The following is a 7,946-nucleotide window of genomic DNA, read 5'->3' on the forward strand; positions in this document are numbered from 1 at the left end:
CGTAGCTGGGGTACCTAATATAAAACATTGGCTACCTTGGCTGGTGTTGCCACAGTCTCAAAAAATTGCCTATAAGAGAATGCCATGGATTGCCGGCAACTCACTACCAGAAGCCAGGAGAGCGGCATAGAGCAGGTGCTTCCTGACAAGTCTTCAGATGGAACCTGGCCTTTGTGACACCGTGATTTCAGACTTCTAGCCTCCAGAGCTGTGAGACAATAATTGATTTAAGCCTTCCCGCCCCCCCCCAAAAAAAGATTGCCTATAATGTTTTTATAGCCACCTTAACCTCCATATATCATCATTCTATAATTAAATTTTGAGGGTATCACATGAAATCAAGGATACCTCTAGGACAATAGGAAGGGGCTACTTCAATGTGAAATAGTAATCTATTATCACCATAGAGGACTTCGACTACATACTTTGTTTCCTGTTTAGCTGTCAGGACTGACTGGGTGCTTCAGCGACTGGGGTTTTGATCAAGTTAAAACAGTTCCAAGTGTGATGGTCCTATGAAATAGATCTACCTTTGTGAATCTTACAATTTAGGAGTAAAGGGACAAATATCTATAACCCTCACATGGACCTCTGGTAGCTCTCTAAAAGTAGGAGAATACTTCACCAAGATGTGTATCATGGTCACCAGACACACAGCTTGGTGAAAAGATAGTGCCTTTTCATGAGTGACCAGTAGAGGCACCCCTTCCTCTGCTGGTGCAGCTCCATGCCAGATTCACACCTTGAAAAGTGCAATGTGGAGTGTGGTTTGGATTTCAGCCCCCAGGTGCCCTTTCAACTGAGTGCCCTTGTGCACAACTGGACATGGTACTCTAAATAATAGCTCTGATTATTGTACTTAATGTTCTATTTGGCTACTGTGTATAAGCCCTGTCTCACATTTTTATGCCTCCATCATCACCATCCAAACACTGTTATCTCTCCTGCAGACCACTGCAACAGCTGCCTTTCTAAACACTCACTTCCAGTCTTTTCATCACAAAGCAACCAGGATGAGCTTTTCCACAAGACAAGCATGATTATGGTGCTCCTTTCCTCTTGACCATAAAATACAATCCACATTCATTAAACTGGCCTATGCTGCAGTGCTGACCTTTCCTACAGCTAATCTTGTTCTCTGCTCCTGACAGGCTTTCTTTTCAGCTCTTCAGATGGGCAAGCCCTTTCCCATTTTGAGAACTCCCACTCCTTTGCTAACTCTAACTCTTGATTCCAGTTTCAATGTCAGTTCCTCATTGATGCCTTCCCTGAACTAAATCCCATTTATAATATCTCATTACATCACTTACCTTCACAGTGCTCCTACCAGATTCTTAATTTCTGTGATTACGTAGTTCCATCTTCTCCATTAGACTGAGCTCAGACAAGGAAGGAGCATTACATCTGCAGAGCCCAGCACAGAGCTTGGCTTGGCAGCAGACAGTAGTAGTGGAATGAGAAGGGTTTTCTCAGAAGGGTGTGAGTGGTGGGAAATAGGAAGAGGAAGTTCCTCTGCCTGAGCTGCCAGCAGTCACCTCTCAGCTGCTTTACCTAGCATCCCTTTTCCTGGGTAGGTTCATTTTAACGTTGGTCAGCGCAAAACCCATTTAGAAAGGTCCTTATGTTGCAGAAACAGGAAATTCTTTTTCAAAGACCATTCTCAAGACTGCATGCTTCCCAGTATTATGATGAGCCCTTTGGCCATGATCCTGGATTTTCTTTAGGTTCTTTGACTATGCTGGAGAAAGGAATTTCAAGAGCACGTTGGGTGAGTTAGGCCAGTAATTTATTTAGGTAGGGAGGGAAGAAAAATGGGAAAAAATAACAAATCAGGGATCCCAGGTAGAGAGGAAGTTGAAAAGTGATAAAGAAGTCTGATTTACAGGCTATAGTTTCCCATTACAGGTTATAAATCTTGCGTGGCCGCATGGCAGAGGGAAAAGGGCAAGAGTGGTGTGCAGAGGGCAGGGGAGAGCACATATGAGAGCTCCAGCCCTGTGCCCGCTTTTTGAACTGTTGATTATCCCACCCCTTTGCTATTGGCAGGGGAGGAGTTCCAACTGTTTACCGTTTTGATTGCTTATTTCTCCTATCAATTTCTCAGGAGGGCCCAATGATAAAGTCCTTGGGGAATATCCAGGGCTTCTCCTGGCTTCCAGAGGAAGTCTTTTTCTGAGTGGCAGAATCTTGGGGAGGGTCTTCCAGCAGCCATCTTGGGGGTTATTGATGTCCACATGGACTCTACTAGGTTCCAGATCTATCAATCAATTCCCTATCTTACTAGCTGGCTTCAAACCTTTCCCTTTATCATAGAAGGGGACATGATTGGGCTGTTTGGAGGAGAACTATATTCTTACAATGTCGATTATTCACCAGTTGTATCTTATTTTGAATTCCTAGCTTTAGCCATACTTTTTTTTTTTTTTTTAGGTACCAGGGGCTGAGGATTGAACCTGGGACCTCGTATGTGGGAAGTCAGTGCTCAACCACTGAACTACATTGGCTTCTGAGTTGTTTTTTTTTCTTTTTTTGATTTGTTTTGTTTCTTTTTTAGGAGGCACTGGGTACTGAACCTGGGACCTCCCATGTGGGAAGCAGGCACTCAACTGCTTGAGCCACATCCACTCCCTCATACTTTTTTTTTTTAAAGATTTATTTATTTATTTATTACTCTCCCCTTCCCCCACCCCCCAAGTTGTCTGCTCTCTGTGTCCATTTGTTGTGTGTTCTGTGACTGCTTCTATCCTTATCAGCAGGCACCGGGAATCTGTTTCTTTTTGTTGCATCAGCTTATTGTGTCAGCTCTCTGTGTGTGCGGTGCCATTCTTGGGCAGGCTGCACTTTCTTTAATGATGGGCAGCTCTCCTTAAGGGGCGCACTCCTTGCATGTGAGGCTCCTCTACATGGGGGGCACCCCTGCATGGCACGGCACTCCTTGCACGCATCAGCACTATGCATGGGCCAGCTCCACATGGGTCAAGGAGGCCCGAGGTTTGAACCGAGGACCTCCCATGTGGTAGGCGGACATTCTATCCATTGGGCCAAGTCTACTTCCCTCCCCCATACTTTTTGAAAAGGCTACATCCCATTACCAATGATGTCAAGATTATGTCCAAAATATTTTGTTCTAAATTGCTATTGTAATAGAAGTTGCTCAGTTTATCATAAACACTATTCCTGTTAATACCAAGGAAATACCACCTGTTAACATTTAGGTCTTCCAGTAGAGACCTGGTAGGAAGCAACTGAAGAACAAAACTAATGTGGGTAGACTTCTGTGATTTTTGTCTGTGCATAATGGATAAAGGTGTGACCCCATTCTGTCAAGGTAAGTTGAAAGTAGAGAGGGGAGATGGCCTGAGCCTGGGACCTAAAATTCCTTATCACTGAGCCTCTCTGTGATATAACAAGAAAAAAGGAGAAAACCAGATCCCATCCACACAAAAATAACTTAAAAAGAGGAAGTGGTTTATTTAAATTCTTTGGCCACATCTTTTCTCCCACTAGAATTGAGTACTTTCACTTTTTCTTCTGAACAAAAAATTGCCCCAGTTTCTCATTTCCCTTGATAGGCATACCTGTGGGATTAGGTTTATATCTGAGCCAGCTAGTTGCTGCTTGTTCCTCAGCAACCTCTTCCATATGATAAAGGGCAATCTTTTTTGTTGTTGTTGTCATGGTTACCAACATTTATATAAGCAAGAACTGGAGGGAAACATTTGTTGTTTGGAATGACTTGTGGTAAATTTCATCATAATGGAAAGATAAAATATCAATTTGATGTGCTTGCAACTAGAATTTGAAACGAACAACAAAATGGACTTTTCCTATTCTTTTCAGTGAGATTGATTTGATAGGTATTACTTTGGGTTATCAAAACTGCAATACCTAAAAAAAAGGAATGAATATGATATGGTTTTCTTTAGTTCTGTCCTTGATCACTCTTCTAGTAGCAGTTAGGTTGTAGGGTATGAGAATGGTTTGTGTGCCTGTTCATCCAAAGCAAAGGTTATTAATCCAGAATCTTTTTTCACCTATAGGGAATCCACAGATAGGCTTCATGAGGGCTAGGTATGTAAGAGATTGCTCACTTAAATCCATGTTTTTCTTGTGCACTCTGTTCAACTACGTTTCCTGGCCTCCTTTATTGTCATATATGACCATGTGACTGAGTTCCAGCCAGTGTACTGTATGCAGAAATGCCTGCATCACTTTCAGGCCTGTCCTGTGGAAGCCTCCCACAGGTGCTCCTCCATGCTCTTCCCCTCCAGCTTCTGGAATGGAGGTGACACTCAGGGCAGAGCCTTCATCTGCCTAGCCATGGATAAAGGCTTCTTCAGTTAATGACTGGCTTATTGAGCAAGAAACCAACTTCAGTTCAACCATTATGCATTTTAAGGTCTGTTACATTAGTTAGCCTACTCTGAATAATACAAGGGGTTGAATTAGATAGCTGAGAGGTTAACCATTAGCAATTTCTTAGGACCACAGTGATGTCAAAGCTTTGTAGAAATTAGTAAGATGCTTCAGAGACCTCCAATAAGCAGCTAATAATTTTTTAGTATAAGTAGGTCCCATGCAATATCTGGAATTTAAAACTGGGCAATTTTCATATTTTTATTTGCTAAATCTGCACCCTATCCCTGGCCTTCCCATAGAGAAACCCTGTTCTAGAGCTGTTACTCTTCCCTATAGGAGAGTTCCTTCTGAGGCAGAAGCAATCCATTCCAGGACAACTGGGAGCAACCAGCTCACTCCATAGCTCACATTCCTGTCATCTTTGTAACTGCCCCTAAGTCCAGCCAGTCATCTATCAGCTGGTTACTGGCATCCTTAAACTGTTCCGCATTTTCTCTTCCCTACTCTCTTACTGCTCCCCATCATTCCCAGATGGACCCTTTTCTGAACTTTACTCCTTCCTTTGACACTTCTGCCATCCTGTTCTGCTGCCTCTCCACCTTCTTTACTGTCATTAACCAACCTCCCTTGCATTTAGTAAGGATTTTAACATCTGGCTCATAGTCTTTCTCCACCCCAAGACCTGTTGTCATCTGGGGTGACCCATCCATGAACTTGGCCTCTCATCTTTTGACCACCCAATTCCATTATCTAATCTGTTACATCCCTGGAATTTTAAACAACCTACTCTTTGGCTACTGCCTTCTAGCCTTACAGTTGTCTCACTGTTTCCCAATGACTTTGTTCAATCCAGAAGTCCCCTAGTCCTTAAACTCCTCAACTTCAAACCTCCTCCTGTCTTTCCTTTTTCTCAAGTTAGATAATAAGCAAATAAAATAATGTCAGGTCTTAAATAATGTCATATATCCAGCTGACTACTGTACATCTCCATTTTTATATTTTTGAAGGCACCTCAAACTTACCATGTTCCAAACTAAATTAATCAATCTCCTTCCCCACCATCTGCTTCTCCTCCAGGTTCCCTATCTCAATGTCTCACTCTTTGGCCAAACCAAAAACCTGGGTGCCATCCTTTATTCCTTCCTCCCTTTCATTATCCCATTTCTAGTAATTCACCAAGTCCTGTCTCCTCAGCATCTACAATCAGTCCACTTCTCGCCATCTCACTGCTGCTACCTTAATTCAAGATGCCAACATTTCTCATCTGGATCACCTTATCAGCCACCTGACAGGTCTTCTTTCCTCTAATTTTGGCCTTCCACTACCCGCTCCACATTGCCACCCTAGTAAGCTTTCTACAGTTCATATTAGCTTATATCTCCTTCATCAGATAACTAAACACCCTGCAAAAGGATACAGAGCTCTTTATGTTCTAGTTCCTGTTTTCCTCTTCTGCCTCATTTCTCCTTACTCTCCCCTCTGTACTCTGGGATCCAGCCATACTGAATTTCTTGCCCTTGCTTTACCTGACTCATCTCCTCTGCCTTCTGGGTTTTTGCACAGTCTATACCTCCAACTGGCTCACCTTTCCCTACCTCACCTTCAAATATCAGTCTTATCTGATGCCCTAATTTGTCCTGTGTCTTCTTTGGCAATATGTGCTCACTGTTGTAACATCACACTGAACTGAAATTGCCTGTGCTGTTATCCCCCTCCCAAGACCAAGACTGTTCATTGTTGTATTTCTAACATCTAGCCAGTGCTTGACAGTCAGCAGATATGGAGGGGTTGTGTTTTGAATAAAAGAATGAAAAACACAGGATAGGTGGGTTAGAGATCATAAAAAGTCAACTGGAGCAGTGGGCAGTATTAATATTGGGACTTAATAAAGGTACTATATCAGTTAGCATTTGCTACAAAATAAACCACCCCAATAGTGGGTTTTTTTTTTTACATTTTTAAATCTATTTTTAAAAGATACATAGATCACACAAAATGTTACAGTAAAAAATATAGGCAGGGAAGCAGACTTGGCCCAATGGATAGGGCATCTGTCTACCACATGGGAGGTCCGCGGTTCAAACCCGGGGCCTCCTTGACCCGTGTGGAGCTGGCCCATGCACAGTGCCAATGCACGCAAGAAGTGCCCTGCCACACAGGGGTGTCCCCCACGTAAGAGAGCCCCACGCGCAAGGAGTGCACCCCATAAGGAGAGCTGCCTAGCGCGAAAGAAAGTGCAGCCTGCCCAGGAATGGCCCTGCACACACGGAGAGCTGACACAAGATGACGCAACAAAAAGAAACACAGATTCCCGGTGCCACTGATGAGGATAGAAGCAGTCACAGAAGAACACACAGCAAACGGACACACAGAGCAGACAACTGGGGGGGAGGGAAGGGGAGAGAAATAAAAATAATTAAAAATTAAGAAAAAATACAGGCGATTCCAATATGCCCCACTCCCCACCCAATAGTGGTTTAAGATAACAATCACTTATCTATCTTAAAATACTGCAGGTGGGTGGTCTGAGGTGGGCTCAGCTGGGCAGTTCTGGTTTGGCTAGACTTATTCATCTGAGGTCAGCTGCTAAATTGGCTGGGAACTGACTGATCTTGGATGGCCCTCAGTTGGCAGTTTATTTCTCTTCATGTGGTCTGTCCTCCAGCAGGGGAGCCTGTACTAAGTTCTCATGGCCATTGCACGGTTCTGAGAGAACAGAGTAACACAAGGCTTCTTAAGGCCTAGCTTTGGGACTGACTCATTGTAATTCCTCTACTCTGTTAATCAAAGAAAGTCCCAAGGCCAGCCCAGAATCAAGGGGTGAGGAACTATACTCCACCTCTTGATAGGAGTTACTGCAAAGCCACATTGCAAAGGGGTATGGATATAGGGAGAATGAAGGATGGTGACTTTTTGCAAACAATTTCCACAGACATTCCATAATAAGCAAAGAAACTGATTAAGCTGTGTAATTCTTCTGGGATGAATCGACACCCAAATGTTTGTAGTTTCTTATTTATTTTATAGCTTGGAAAATTTGCATGTGCAAGCATAATTTTTAGGCCTTGTCAAAATTAGATGTTTGGAACAGTCACAGGGACTATTTGAGAAGAAAGCGCATGGGAAAAGACCACTGTAAATGAAAGATTGACAGTTAGCTTCATAAAGGAAGGGATTGTATCTAATTAACTTTGATCTGCAGCCTCTCACATACTTAGCACTTGAAAAATACTCAGCAAATATTTACTGAAGGAAGAAATAGATAATGGTCAACCAAACCTCTACTTACTATTGCAAAGGAGGTTGTGAAGGGGAACGGAGTATCTGCCCTTGCCAGCAGTGCTGCTACATGTGGATGTGCAAGTTATGCTCTACACAGGGTATGTGTGAGGGAGGAGCAGAACTCAAATCCAGCCGGAGCTTTGCTCTCCAAGTCCTGTGCCCTGGGGTCTGGCTTTGTGTAACTGGAGGGGGCATCTTTTAAAAATGGAAACAAAGGCAAATGTTTTCTTACCCAGCAGCAAACCTCTAGGGCTGCATCAACTGAAAAGGGGCACGTTTTTCTGATTCTCACAGAATTTTCCCAT

The sequence above is a fragment of the Dasypus novemcinctus genome, chromosome 21 (genome assembly GCF_030445035.2).
Source record: "Dasypus novemcinctus isolate mDasNov1 chromosome 21, mDasNov1.1.hap2, whole genome shotgun sequence".
Lineage (NCBI taxonomy): Eukaryota > Metazoa > Chordata > Mammalia > Cingulata > Dasypodidae > Dasypus > Dasypus novemcinctus.